Genomic DNA, 15,952 nt, shown 5'->3' on the forward strand with positions numbered 1-15,952 from the left:
CACCCACCCACCCACCCACCCCAGGTTGTTGAAGAGAACTTAGAAAGGCTTGTTCATGTCTTTTTCGAGACATTCCAGAAAGGCCCTCAGGATATTTACACTTTTAATGTCGGATTTCTTTCTTTCTTTCTTTTGTTTTGCACCAGTCTTCCTAAGAAACTTCTTCCTATATTTGCAGAAATAAAAACTGCCTTTTTATTTTATTTTTTACCGATTCAGAACACATCCACATATTTCGTTTCATTTCTGTAGTAGAAACAGGCATTGCCATTGCAGTGTGACTCACGAAGATATTTAGGTCCAGAGAAATTTGACTTGCCTGTTAGCCTGTGGGTAGGTAAGTAACAGAGAGCACATCTGACCTCCTTTCCTGCCTCTTTGCAGTAGAATGGTGACTCTACCTTTTGATTTTTCAGTTTGTTTGTTTGTTTAAAGAGCATGAGCAGGGGGGAGAGGGAGAGAGAATCCTCAAGCAGGCTCTCTGTTGTACGTAAAACCAGACTTGGGGTTCAATCCCAGGACCCCAAGATCATGACCTGAGCTGAAATCAGGAGTTGGACACTCAACTGACTGAGCCCCCTGGGGTCCTGGTGACTCTACTTTTTAAACCAAATACCAGACTATATTCTCTGCCATGTATTCTGGCAAATGATGTGATGAGAGGATAGGATTTTAGAAATTGAAACTCTCCTAGAAAATCTAGAGATAGAGTATACAGTGCCATATGCCACCTTGTTATTTATCACTGTTTACATCCATCCCTGGGCATTGAATGGTCCAGTTCGGGAAATGTTGATAAACTACATCCTTGGTGCCCAGCGCTGGTTCTCATGTCAGCGCCTGATGCAGGCCATGTTTCCGAGGAGTGCTGAAGGAGGGCAGTGTGGGGATGAGGGCGGAGGATATACGTGGGAAGACCCTCCACAGGACAGGAACTTCACACTTGAGCTTGGCATAAAGAGGGGACTTTGAGGCAGAGCATTTCGGATTGGTACAACTCCTCACGGAAGTTGCTCAGGGAGCAATTATAGCAAGATGGCGGCAACAGAGCCGGGGGTGAAGAGCACATTCTGGGAATTAGGCTTGAATCCTGGTTTTACTACCTACTTGCTCTGTGCCCTGGAGTAATTCAGTTAACCCTTGTGACCTCAGTTTTCTGATATGTAAAATGAGAATAATGGTAACACCTAGTTCATGGAGTTGTCTTAAGGTTTAAATGAGATAAGGCGTGTAAAGCCTTTGCTGGCACATAAGAAGTGCTCAATAAGTGCTATTGTAATTACCCTATGCCCGGTTCCATGGGAGACACTAGAATGCGGATAAGAGGAGCTCTACTCTCAATCTGATCAAACATCGTGACTCTGTTGTGTGCAGCCAACTATCTGCAGTGCAGTAAGTGCCCTGGGACCATGGATGGAAGGATCTGTGAGGTGTTGGGTGGGTGTTCTGGGCAACCTGTTGGGGGAGGCAGAAAACGGCTTCCCAGTAGAGGCCCTGTGTGTAGGGAGGTAGCAGGAGATAGTGAAAAGAGCTGCACAGATGTGATTTTGAATCCCAGCTTCATCCTCAGCCACAGACGCACATAGCACAACTGTCTTCGTGCGCTGGGGCTGCCGTAACCAAACACCACAGCCCAGGTGGCTTACACAACGAAGTTATTTTCTCACAGTTCTGGAGGCTGGAAGTCCAGGATCAAGGTGTTGGCAGGTTTGGCTCCTTTTATTTATTTATTTTTGTTATTATTTTTTTGGATTTTCTTTTTTTTTTATTATAATAATATATTTTTTTGTTATGTTAGTCACCATACAGTACATCCCTAGTTTTTTTTTTTAATGATTTTTTATTATATTATGTTAGTCACCATACAGTACATCCCCGGTTTCCGATGTAAGGCTCGATGATTCATTAGTTGCGTATAACACCCAGTGCACCATGCAATACGTGCCCTCCTTACTACCCAGCACCAGCCTATCCCATTCCCCCACCCCCCTCCCCTCTGAGGCCCTCAGTTTGTTTCTCAGAGTCCATAGTCTCTCATGCTTCATTCCCGCTTCTGATTACCCCCCTTTCTTCTCCTACCGATCTTCCTACTTCTTATGTTCCATAGATGAGTGAAACCATATGATAATTGTCTTTCTCTGCTTGACTTATTTCACTTAGCATTATCCCCTCCAGTGCCATCCATGTTGCAGCAAATGTTGAGAAATCGTTCTTTCTGATAGCTGAGTAATATTCCATTGTATATATGGACCACAACTTCTTAATCCAGTCATCTGTTGAAGGGCATCTCAGCTCTTGCCACGATTTAGCTATTGTGGACATTGCTGCTATGAACATTGGGGTGCATATGGCCCTTCTCTTCGCTACGTCTATATCTTCGGGGTAAATAACCAGCAGTGCAATGGCTGGATCATAGGGTAGCTCAATTTTTAACTTTTTAAGGGACCTCCACACTGTTTTCCAGAGTGGCTGTACCAGCTTGCATTCCCACCAACAATGTAGGAGGGATCCCCTTTCTCCACATCCTCTCCAGCAATTGTTGTTTCTTGCCTTGTCAATTTTTGCCATTCCAACTGGCGTAAGGTGGTATCTTAGTGTGGTTTTGATTTGAATTTGCCTGATGGCTAATGATTTTGAACATTTTTTTCATGTGTCTGTTAGCCATTTGTATGTCTTCATGGAAAAGTGTCTGTTCATATCTTCTGCCCATTTTATGATTTGTTTATTTGTTTCTTGTGTATTGAGTTTGAGAAGTTCTTTGTAGATCTTGGATACCAGTCCTTTATCTGTAGTGTCATTTGCAAATATATTTTCCCATTCCGTGGGCTGCCTCTTAGTTTTTTTGACTGTTTCCTTGGCTGTGCAGAAGCTTTTTATCTTGATGAAGTCCCACAAGTTCATTTTGTCTTTTGTTTCTCTTGCTTTTGGAGATGTGTCATGAAAAAGGTTGCTGTGGCTGATGTCGTAGAGGTTGCTGCCTATGCTCTCCTCTAGGATTTTGATGGATTCCTGTCTCACATCGAGGTCTTTCATCCATTTGGAGTTTATCTTTGTGTATGGTGTGAGAGAGTGGTCAAGTTTCATTCTTTTGCATGTAGCTGTCCAATTTTCCCAGCACCATTTATTGAAGAGACTGTCTTTTTTCCACTGGATGTTTTTTCCTACTTTATCAAAGATTAGTTGCCCAAAGAGCCAAGGGTCCATTTCTGGGCTCTCTATTCTGTTCCATTGGTCTATGTGTCTGTTTTTGTGCCAGTACCATGCTGTCTTTGTGATCACAGCTTTGTAGGCTCCTTTTAGGCCATTCTTCTTGGCTTGCAGTTGGTCGTCTTCTTGCTGTGTCCTCATGTGGTCGTCCCTCTGTGGGTGTGCACCCCTTGGTCTCTCTCTGTGTGTTCAAATTTCTTCTCGTAAGGACACCTGTCAGATTGGATTAGGCCCCACCCTGATGGCCTTATTTGAACTTAATAACCTCTAAAGGTTCTGTCTCCAAATGCAGTCACAGTCTGAGATACTGGGGATCAGGATTTCAATGTGTGAATTTGGGAGGACACAGTTCAGCCCACAGCAATGATCAAGTAACAAACCTCTCTGAATCTCTATTTCCTTTTTTTTTTTTTTTAAAGATTTTATTTATTTATTTGACAGAGAGAGAGAGACAGCCAGTGAGAGAGGGAACACAGGCAGGGGGAGTGGGAGAGGAAGAAGCAGGCTCATAGCGGAGGAGCCCAATGTGGGGCTTGATCCCAGAACACTGGGATCACGCCCTGAGCCGAAGGCAGACACTTAACGACTGAGCCACCCAGGCGCCCCTGAATCTCTATTTCCTTATCTATAAAATGGGGACAATAGTTATCAAGGAGAACCATTGTGAAGATTATTAAAAGGACCCATAAAAGGATATACATCCCAGTCTCGGGCCCACGGGGGATGCCTGACAGGCTGTGGTTGTCATTATTAGCACTGTGGGCCAAACCCCAAATGAATGTGGAGTCCCCTGCACAATCCACATTCCAGATGAACACTGAAGAACTGGCCTCTAGTTAGTTATGCCATGGGCTTTCTAAGAGGACAGAGGAGCCTCAGTATTTCTACTTCTTGGTTCTGGCAGATGAGCCCCTCATCAGATAAGTCAAATGGCCGGTGTGATCAGCCTTGCATATGTCTCTAGTTATTCAGGAATCTCTCCGTTCTTCACTACATGAGTGGGATGAGAATACTTCTCTTTTGGACCTCGTCAGAGAACCAACATGTACAGACAGACCCTGATCCTGCTTCTGGGTGCTTGTGCTCTGGAAAGTTTGGAAAACGTTATCATTCCAACCTAACGTGTTCATTACAGGTAGCTGTAGCTACAGATAGAGATGCAGAATAGACGTAGGTACGTATGTATGTGTGTAGAAAAACCTCAGACTTCTAGAAAAGTCGCAGGTATAGTATAGTACGAAGAATTCTACCCTGTATCTTCCCTGAATCCTTTGAGAGTAAGCTGCCAAAACAGCGCCTCCTCTCCCCATGTACGTTAGTGCACGTTTTCTATACACAAGGACCTTCTCCCACATGACCACAAAGTCAGGAAATCAATGTTGATATATTCCTATTATCTCATCCTCAGACCCCAGCAAGTTTTCATCAGTTGCCACTTTTGTTAATTATTTTTAAAAAATATGTTTTTGAGAGAGCGCGCACGCACACGCATGCAGCACAAGCAAGGGGAGGGGCAGAGGGAGAATGAGAGAGTCCCAAGCAGACTCTGCGCTGAACACAGAGCTCGATGTGGGGCTCCATCCCACTACCCATGAGATCACGACCTGAGCCAAAACCAAGAGTTGGACACCCAGCCGACTGAGCTACTCACGCACTCCCATCAGTTGCCCCTTAATCCTCAGACCAAGTTTTCAGAATCGAGGGTTGTATTTGCTGTCACCAACTTCTTTGCTCCAAGAGCAAACCTTCTTCAGGATTTACTTCACTTTCATGACCTTGACATTTAAAAAAATATAGGCCAGTTATTCTGCAGAATGTTCCTTAATCTGGGTCTGTCTGAGTCTCCTTGTGCTCCGATTCAAGTTTTAATACCTTGGCAAATAACATCACAGAAATGATGCTGTGTTCCTCTCATTGTGTCCTGTCAGGTGGCCGGTGATTTTAAACTTCACTGAAATGACGAAAGTTGCGTCTGCCAGGGCTCTCCACTGTAAAGTTACTCTTCTTTCCATTTTAATTCGTAAGTGTTCTGCAGAGTACTTGAAGTTACGTAAGTGTCTCATTCTTAATCCAAAGTTCCATGTGCCCTTCTGACATGTTCCCATCATTCTTTGAGCACGTCCTGACTCCCTGGTATAATGATATGTTCCAGCCTTAAAACCAGCGATTATTTCAAGGAGCTCTAGTTCCTTTTAGTAGCATTTTAGAATCTCAAGTCTGACTGCTAGATGTGTTTGTTGCGAATTGGAATGTTGCTGTTCTCAGACTCTCTCAGTGGACAGAGCTAGGACCGTGTGTGTGTTTCTATATTGGCCTATAAGCACTGAAAACCGTAAATTCATATTGCCACTTCTAATTCTAATCCGACACCACCGGCTTTATTCCAGTTTTCTCCCTTTCACGGTTTGTAAGTCTCTTCTCTAACACTGGTCTGAGCTGGCCCCAACATCCTTAGTACATTTGATCAGTCCCCTTGTTTGTGACCAACTGCTGTCACGACCACTGCCGCCTCCCCCTTCCCCACGCAGCTGCCTTCCTCATCTCGCTTGGATTCTGAAATTCTGTGTCAGGCTGCCCTCCGCAGGGATACCTTCCTCTGCTTATCCAGACTCTGGCACCTGTATGAGGCAGCCCTTCTATGTGGCTAACTCCTCACCCTGTTTAGGCTCTGACACCCTGTCTGGGCACCATACCTCCTCCACCCCCTGTATGGGTGACTACCTTACTTGGCCCCATGGCATAGCTTGAAAGACTGAATTATTTAGAAAGAGAAAGGAAGGGAAAGAAGACATGTATTCAATTTTGACATTTTCGAGAAACTCGGAAGTCACTCTGTGACCCATGACGTACATTTGCACGCATATATTTGTTGTTACTCTTTAATTTGTGGAGAGCAGAGAGGCCCATGTCTTCAGTATCAGGGCTAAGGGACTGAGGTTCGCATCATTCATTCTATTCCATTCAGTATTGTGCTAATCTATGTGTGGACATGGCGGCTGACTGTCTGCTAGGGTCCTAACAATATTTCCAGGGTGAAAACTACTATTTGGGCAATCACTGCTCCTTTTCCTACTCCAAGTCCCTGTCTAGGCTCTTCCTCATTTACTTCCTCAAAACGAAATATTTAAGCACTTTCTAGGTACCAGGTCCTTGGCTAGGTCAGGACATAGAGCTTTGAACCTTGGGGTCCACCTTCCAGAAACTCTGAGTCCACTGTGGGAAGAGTCAGACAGTTACATTTCTATTTGACTAAGTGCAGTGCTAGCTGTCTCAACAGCCTGTCAGGGGACAGGGCAGCAGAGAGCAGATGCCCGAGGGGAAGCCTGACTGTGCAGGATCGGCAAGGTGAGGAGGGCTGGGGAGAGGCACCGGGAGCCCCGTGTGAAGGGCCAGAGGCAAGGGCGGAGCTGAAAATGCAGGTGCAGGCCGATGGAGGACCGCTGCCCACAGAAAGACCCATAGAGCTGGATTTTAGAATAGAGGAAAAGAGGCTCTGGAGCCGGGTTTTCTGGGTTCACACCCTGGCTCTGCCACTTACTAGCTGTGTGATCTTAGGCAAGTTACTGCTCTGTGCTTTAGTTGTCTTGACTGTAAAACTGGAGATTATCATAGCATTTACCTCATGAGACTAGGGCAGTTGTTAAATTAGTTCTTTTACCGAGTACATAGACGAACGTGCAGTGTATATAAAGCATCTAACAAGTATTAGATGTTATTATTATTTCCCAGTAGGTGGATCACAAAGGGATTAAGGCAGTGGCAAAGCAGAGACACCGAAAACACTCTTAATTAAAACAGATAATTTTACAAGAATGGATTTGGGCATTTCAACTGAAACTCTGAAGTCATTCTCTTGAGAAAAATCAGAACTTTTGTGCACTTCTGTAAGCTTATTTTATGGCTTACTGTTGTTTTCTTTTGACATATTTTGGGGGATGGAAGTCCACTGGGAATCTTTTCATCGTTTTGGCTTCTGAAGGTCCCAGTGTTAGGAAGGAGACACGCTATGGAGACCTCTGTTTATTGGTTTCCCGGGCACAGAGATCCATTAGGAGTGGCCCTTGTACACACTCATTGAGTCCCAGGACAATAGGATTGGTTATGATTGTTCTGACACCAGCACCAACCAAGGCTACCCCAAAGCTGAAGAGAGGCCATATTAAAGTTCAATTATTGCTGAAGCACTTCTGCACCCTGACTGCTCCACTGTCAGAGAGTGGGGGCATTCTTGAAACCCATCCTAAAGTCTTTTTGAGGTAGGAGTTGGCAGCCTTTCAGCAGCAGCCTTCTAGCCCCCTGCCATTGGAGCTGTGGGGCAGTCCTCCTTTCCCGCATCCCACATCTCCTGAGAGGCAGGGGAACCAGAAACAGAAGCTCAGAAGTGCACACGGTGCATCAAAATTAAACGCTTCTATGCATCAGACACAATGAACACAGTGAAAGGCAACCTGTGGGATGGAAGAAAATAGTTGCAACCATGTATCTGATAAGGGATTACTGTCCAAATTATATAGAGAACTCCTACAACTCAACAATAAAAAAAAAAAACAACAACGCTCCAAGGAAGATATACAAATGGCAATAAGCACATGAAAAGATGCTCAACGTCACTAATCATTAGGGGAATGCAAATCAAAACCACGATGAAATACTACCTCATACCCATTAGGGTACTGCTATCAAAAAAAAAAAAAAAAGCCAAACCCACAAAATAACAAGTATTAGTAAGAACCTTGTGCACCATTGGTGGAAATGTGGAATGGTGCAGCTGCTATGGAAAACAGTATGGAGGTTCCTCAAAAATTAAAAATAGAACTACCTTATGATCCAGTGATTCCACTTCTGGGTACTTACCCAAAAGAATTGAAAGCAGGGACTCAAACAGATATTTGTACACCCTTATTCATAGCAGCTTTATTCACAATAGCCAAGGGATGGAAGAAACTCAAAAGTCCATGAACAGATGAACATAGGGGAAGGGAAGGACAAAGAAAATAAAATAAAAATAGAGAGGCAAACCATAAAAAACTCTAAACTATAGGAAACCAACTGAGGGTTGCTGGAGGGAAGGTGGGGGGGGAATGGGGTAACTGGGTGATGGGCATGATGGAGGGCATGTGATGTAATGAGCACTGGGTGTTATGTGCAACTGATGAATCACTAAACTCTATCCTGAAACTAACAATACACTATATGTTAACTAACGTGAATTTTTAAAAAAGTCCATGAACAAATGAATGAACAAACAGAATGTGGTATATACATAAAAGGGAATACTTTCCGGCATTCAGAAGGAGGGAAATTCTGACCCATGCTGCAGTATGGATGAGCCTGAAGACATTAATTAAGTGAAATAAGCCAATCACAATAGGATAAATACTGTATAATCCCACTTATCTGAGGAACCTAGAGTAGCCAGGCACTGGGAGGAGGGGGATTGGGGAATTAGTGTCTACTGGGCACAGAGTTTCAGGTTGGGCAGATGAAAAGAGTTCTGGAGATGGACGGTGGCGATGTTGCGCCGCCCGGCAGCGTCAATGTGCTTTATGCCACTGAACTGTACACTTTAACATGGTTAAAATGGTAAATTATATGTTTTTGGTACTTATCCCAATTAAAAATAATAATAATTAAGAAATGCCAATCAAGCTGGACTTTTTTTCCTTAGCAAGGGGTTTCTAGGAAAACGTGTTTAGGGGAACTGTAGAAGGAAAATAATTCTATAATTTATGGAGAAATTATTCACATCTCAGAGTTTCCTAAGAAATGTCAGGGTCTGCAACTTCAATACTCAAATTGTATTTTAAAGTACTTCTCTGGGAAAAGAAGTAAGAAAATAAATCTTGGTCAGAACTTGGTCAAATTCAAAAACGTCCTGAGATAGTCTCTGCTATATCACAACCTGCTGGTCTTCCCGGGATGTAAGGAGATCACCTCCTAAAACAAGTAAGATCAGCATCATTTTGAAGATACAGACATGAAAGAGACTGTTCAAGATGTTGATTGTTCAATTACGTGTGTGCTGCTAACACATCTAACGCTCTCAGCTCTTGACGGCTGGCAGGTGAGCCCCAGGTGCTACGTGAGAAGGTCTGGAAAGACATCTGCCCCGCTCTCTTGTGCTGGTTCCTTCTGCACTGAAAGGTACAGAAACAGACCCAGCGTGAGGCTGAATGTGAATTTGAGGTCGTAGCCTGGGTCGGGTGAAGCATCCGCCTAACCTCTGGTTCTGGGTCAGCAAGACGAGAGGAAACAGAGCAAGAAGGGCTTTTCCTCCCTCTTTCCTGAACACCTGACCAGGAGGCCGGCTCTGCCCCCGGGGTGGTTCCTGCCTTCACTGCTTCCTCCACTTCTAATCTCGCAGGCTTACTTCCCCTCTGTGGGGCCTTAATTTACTCATACGTAAAATCGGAACAATAATGAAATACTAGCAGGTAACAGTGCTTTGTAAGCCATAAAACGGATATGTGTTGCTTTTTTTTTAAAGATTTTATTTATTTGACAGAGTGAGAGAGCACAAGCAGGGGGAGAAGTAGAAGGAGAACGAGAAGCAGGCTCCCCACTGAGCAGGGAGCCTGATGTGGGGCTCGATCCCAGGTCCCTGAGACCGTGACCTGAGCTGAAGGCAAATGCTTAACCAGCTGAGCCACCCAGGCCCCCTGGGTGTGTGTTTTTATTTATTTGTATACTACTTCATTCTACAAAGAAACTGTGCAGCCAATAAGCAGATAATAGGGAGTAGAAGAGTACCACACACTAGCTTGTTTCCGGCCAGCATGGTGTTTTTAGTTTTTCACATTAGCCACCAGCATCTAAAAATCAGATGATTTCATGTAAAAATCCAAATTTCAAATTCTATTAAAATATAGGAACATCTGGCCATGCAGGTCGCATGTTTATCTGCAAATTCACTCACTCAGCCAATGCGGACTGGGTGAGAATTCTGTGTCAGGCAATCTTCTGGGTGCTGGGACATAGAGGGGAGGCAGGCTATCATTAAGCAAACAGATAAATAATTACAGAAAATGGTAAATGCAACCAATAAAGCAGGGTCACAGGATAGAGACTGAGAGTGGGGTAAAGGAACAATGCCTTTCAGTGGAGTGGCCAGGGAAGAAGTTTTCCAGTTTGCCACAGTCCACACCATGCCCTATAGCCCTACTTACTTCCATTTACTGCTGCCTGCTTGGCAGCTGGAGGCATCTGAGGTTGTGAGCTCTGCAACAGAATGATGGAAAATATAATCAAGAATTTAAATTAGGGACAGGGGAAATATAAATAAGAATAGAATGACAAGAGCAGAAGAAGTAGGAACCAAGGATGGATGCCACGAGAGCCTACATGAGTGGTATAGTTGAGCATCAGATTGAACCCTAAGCTGCCTGGAACTCAGAGCCCAGGGAGGTATGTCCAACGACAGCATACTCAGCTTCAGAAAGACAGAAATAAAGCCATTCCTTTATGGGTACAGAGCTTTCATCACCTGAACTTGGAGAAGAAGTTGATCACGTTAGGCTGTCTAAAGGGAACTCTGAGTGATAATCAATAGTCTCACCAACACAGGCGCAGAAGGAGAGCATTTTCCACTGTCATCCATTCAAAACACCGTGACTGAGACACTAACATAAGCACTAGAGACGCAGAAAGGCCTGTTGTTTTCTTTCCTTTTCCCCTAGTGGCCATAGATAACGGATGAGGAATACTTCATCTAAGCTAAACTCAGTGAAGGTCAAGATAATGCCATGCAGCGCCTCGTTCCTGCTGATCTCAACACAGAGTGGTCAGCAGCATGGACAGAATGCCTGTCACCCCAACTATTTTCCTTCCATAAATCTATCTTCTCTCAGGTGGTTATTAAAAAAGAAAGAATAGAATTAACTGCTCTTTGTGACATTGCTCGGTGACAGCCATCCTTATTACTAAAAAGCAATTTCTGTGGCCTTCGGGCCTTTTGATATAAGTAGGTTAATCTCCTTCCCTCTTCTGGAATAGCCCATCCATGTACAACGTGGATGGTTATGCACACTGACTCCTTAAGGCGGAGAACAGCCCACCTGAAGGAAGGAAATTCCTAAATCCATTCACTCTCTGCACTAGAAGATTCTGCCACATTCCTGGGCTGGCGGGAGATCTAGCCTGTCTTCTAGAATGTTCCTAGGGAGATTTTTCATGGCTCCAGTGTCCATGAACAGAGTGTCATAAGCGTTCCCTTGCCCAAGGAGCCCAAAGGCTTCTTAATTTGTGTTAGCTCCACTGTGACTTCCCAAGTGCAAAGCATATCTATACTTCTAAATGTGTCTCCTGTCCCGTGAGAAAACACACTGGCAAAAATGCAGCTGAGCCACATTTTCTGTCCTTATTTTTTTGGCCCAGATGCCACCAGGCTGAGTCCTTATCACCTGGATTATCTCTTGGCTCACTGGCGATTTTGTGGGCTCGCTCTCCTGTACTTGGCAAGAAACGAGGTGTTGTCTGAGGGCCAGAACCAAAACATTACTTCTCCCTCACTCTTTTTGAAAACCGAGAAGAGCATTTTGACTGCCGGTTGTAATCCTTACCCAGACTTCCTCCCCTCCATTACCACACCTCTCTGTTACTCTGACTAAATATCCCCTTTGAGCCAACCTCACAGAACTGGTTCTCTGGGTTTGCAACAATGACCTTCCAGAAACACCCCGAGTTCAGACTGGCATGAGCCTCACAGTCTCTGCTTGGCCATCTGGCAATGAGGCCCTTCTGGTGCTGGGTAACGGACCCTAACTGAGATGTTATCCAAGTCACTTGACATGGAGTCCTGCTCCGTCCTGGAATGCGACAGCCTTCGAGTTCCCCAGGACTTGCTAGGAGAGTCCCAGCTAGTGCTGTGTTTTCTGACAAAGCACATCATGGACATGTCTTGCCACGGGCTGTAAACAAATTTGTAGGTATATATTTACACACATTCACAAATACTTCAATATTTGGCACATTTTTTCACTTGAATCCCTTTTCATTCATTTCTTTCATCACTAAAGTGAAGTGAAAACACAGTGAGTTCAACATATCCATCAGGTTGCGTTTCTGAGGGGTGAGGGCTATCGTTAAGGCTTTTCGAGTAAATGTTTTTCCGTAGACTAACAAAACTTTGTCGCCAACTGGAGCTGAGTGGCTGGGCAGCACCCCTGGCAAGGGGCTTTGTGTTCAGCAGGTGCTCAATTCTTGAAATAGTAACAATCACAGCCTCCTACTGGGTTCCTCTCCTGCGCCAGCCCCCGTCCAACCCTACGTGGCTTGGCTTATCTTCTTTCATAATTCTAAAAAATACTAAGGTTATTCCATTTCTCAGAGGCTTAGAGAGATTAAGTAACTTGCCTAGAGTCACCGTGCGGCAGCACTGGGTTTGCAAGCACGTCCATGATCCTCCAGAGTTCCTGGAGGGAGAAGGAACGGGGAGGAAGGCTGAGAGCATGAGGGGCCTGGCAGCCCGCTCTTCATACCCCCTCAAGCTTCTGGACCAAGGCTGCATGTCGGTACTGCAGCGCTCATCTTCATGCGCAAAGAACCGCTTTCCCAGAGCTTGCAACAGTCCTATCCCTTGTCCGTCTGGTCAGCGCCTGGTGAAGTCATCGCGATCAGGGGGTCCCCGCCTGGCCAACACTGGCATTTGGGGCTGGCTTATTCTTGGCTGTGGGGAGTTGTCTTGCATATCGTAGGGTATGTAGCAGCGTCCCCGGCTTCAACCCACCGGATGCCAGTAATACCTCCCAAGTTTTGACAATCATAGATGTCTCCAGATGATGCCAGATGTCCCCTGGAGGACGAGACCACCCCATGTGGAGCCGCTGCACTGGGTCCACCCAGAGGTGAAGGGACATTGAGGTCACAGAAGTGATGGTGAACAAGCCCAGAGGGTGGGAGCTTCTATGCATCCGTCTAGAAGGTCTCTGGGATCCTTGGAGTGAAGCAACGCCTCTCATAGTCACGGCACCATTAGGACTCAAACAAAGTGGAAAAGGCTAAGGCTCTAACCTCCCCCAAAGAAATCTGCTTTGGGTTTCTCAGGCCACTCAGGCCGCTCAGGCTCTCAGGTGGGTGGAGCAAGGGATCCCTTCAAAGGGCCCTAAAGAGCCATGATTTGCCTTCCCCATGCCACCACTGTGACAAGAGATTTGTGTGTATCTGGGAAATGGTCCTTTCTTGTATAGCCATCTCTGTAGCATTCATTTGACCCCAAGCATAAATGGTTAGAGTAGCCATGCCGGATGTGACCCCAAGGGTATATGGGGTACATCGGAAGTGCCCCAAGCTGTGCTGGTCTCTCATGGCCTATCACAAGTTCCGGTGTCCAGGAAAGCCGTTTGTCTCAGGCCCCACTTTGGGCCTCAAATTTAAAATCTTGACATCATCTCCAATGTTATATACATGTTGAATTTTTGCATTTGGTCAAAAGCATTAATGTACTCAATACATACATTTAAAATATATCACACTTTTCATATGTCTATTTTGGAATTTCTTCCATGTTTAACACCCCAAGAGCCTCCAAAAATGGATGTGGCCTCGACCTGTCTGGACTTCTGGCGAGGCCTGCTTTCATCATTATAATGGCACATATGGAGTGTTATCTCCAGGGACTAGAAGGCCCTGGGCCCCCAAATTATTCCGCACATGCTCTGATTAGTGCTAAAAATTCTATGAAACTTTTCTTTGTAGTGTCTTATATTCCAGGATAATTCTTGAAATAAAAAAATATCCCTGGGAGAAATAGTATAATGAACTCTCCAAACTCAACCATGAGAAAAATAGGGGAGCCAATTTAAGAAAGGCTCAAAAGATTTCAACAGTCACTTAGCCAAAAGAAGACATAGAAATAACAAGTAAACACATGGAAATGATGCTCGATATCATTAGTCATTAGGAAAAAAGCAAATTAAAACCAGAATGAGATATCATTACATATCTATTAGAATGGCTAAACCAAAAAAGACTGACCATACCAAATACGGGTAAGGATATGTAGGAAGCAGAAGTACTAATGGGAAGGCAAAATGGTACAACCACTTTGGAAAACACTTAGGCAGCTTCATAAAAAGTTCAATGTACATCTACCATACGATCCAGCCATTGCACCCTTAAGTATTTACCCAGGAGACAAGAAAGCCTATATCCATACAAAGACTTGTGCCCATGTATTCCTAGTAGTTTTATTTGTAATCATCCAGAACTAGAAACCACCCAAATGCCCATCAACGGGTGACTGAATAGACAGATTAGTACGTCCCTACAGTGGAATACTATTCAGCAGTAAGAAGGAAGGAACTGTTGATACACACAATAGAAATGAATCTCACATTCTTTATGCTGAGTGGAAAGAACCAAACAGAATACTTACTATCTGATTCCACTTATACAGAATTCTAGAAAATGCAACTAATCGATAGGTACTGAAAGCGAATCAATGTTTGCCTCAGGTTGCTGGTGGGGGAGGAAGTGGGGGGTGGAGATTACCGAGGGGCATTGGGAACCCTCTGGGGGTGACGGACATGTTCATTATCTCAGTGGTGGTGATGATGGCGTGGCCACCTCCAGATGCCAAAGTCGATCAGATAGTCTACACTGAATATGCGCCTTAGGAAGGAGCTCTGGAGCCAGGGTGTCGTGAGGGGGACAGAGGCACAGTCATTCATGAGACCCACTGGGCTGATTTCTCCATTTCCCTCTCGTCAGGCTGAGCACAGAGGTTGTAGTCACTGCCTGGATAGTGTTACTGGAGTGAAGTGTGAGAAACTCATAAAAAAATGCAGCAACTCACGGGTGGGAGAGAGCCCTGCCTCGGCACCCCTCAGACAACCTGAAGGCCCCCTTCATCTGGGTAAGGCCTCTTAGAGCCAGAAGAGATTAGGTCAAAGCACACTGGATATATTTGCATGGCAAAATCCCTTCTTCTTACAGAGGAGAGAAAAGAGAGTGCCTCCCCGCCCAGAGCAGAGAAAGTGACCGTGACCAAGCAGCTTGGATCCCCTCCAGCATTTTCAGGCCAAAAAGCTGAGCCGTATCCCAGTGTTCATTGAGGAAATCAAATGCACACACACACACACACACACACACACACACTCACACAGCAACAGCAGCAGCAGAGCGAGCTGCCTCTGAGGCTGGGGTCTGCAGGTGCAGGCTCCAATTAAAGCAAACGGCCTTCCAATACCTTTTCATCCCGAACAACGGCTGGGCCTCAGCCCCCGCCAGGGATTGAGGAAGGCCCCCCGGAAGGACGGCCGACCAGACTGGGGAAAACAAAGACTGTCCGAATAAAGGCAGCTCATGTGAGTCGAACCTGAAACCCTAGCTTCATTTTTAAAACCTCTTGTGAGAATTAGCCAATGCACAATTTTGTGGAAAATCAGTCACCGGCCACAAGGAAGCAAACGGCCTTCCAAGGCCCTCCACTCTCCTTCCTCCTTAAGTGAATGTGGGGAGTCCTCTTTTGCAGACCGGGGAGGCGCAGTATTTCCATAATGGTGCAGTCTTGTTGGTTGTCCGCACCGTTGACAGCAGCTCCCCCTGAACTGATACATTTTTCAGGATTACGGATGCAGGGCGGTCCCTCTGTAACTGGTGGCTCTTTATCATTTATATCACATCAAGGGATAAAACAAAAGACTTGGACCCTCATTTTTAGCAATGAGGTGTGTGTTTGACGTGCTTGCCAGCACTCTATCCTCAGGAGAAAAACACCAAGATCCCAGACTCATTTTCTCCATCCTCC

General features: G+C 45.2%; 1 protein-coding gene across 1 annotated transcript in view; it reads left to right on the forward strand.

Moving 5' to 3' along the window:
- The window catches only part of LNX1 (ligand of numb-protein X 1), a 181,309-nt gene that overhangs the window by 543 nt on the left and 164,814 nt on the right, over nucleotides 1-15,952 (forward strand). The gene's annotated exons all lie outside the window — the stretch shown is intronic.

Source organism: Ursus maritimus, unplaced genomic scaffold (genome assembly GCF_017311325.1).
Source record: "Ursus maritimus isolate PB19 unplaced genomic scaffold, ASM1731132v1 scaffold_8, whole genome shotgun sequence".
Taxonomy (NCBI): domain Eukaryota; kingdom Metazoa; phylum Chordata; class Mammalia; order Carnivora; family Ursidae; genus Ursus; species Ursus maritimus.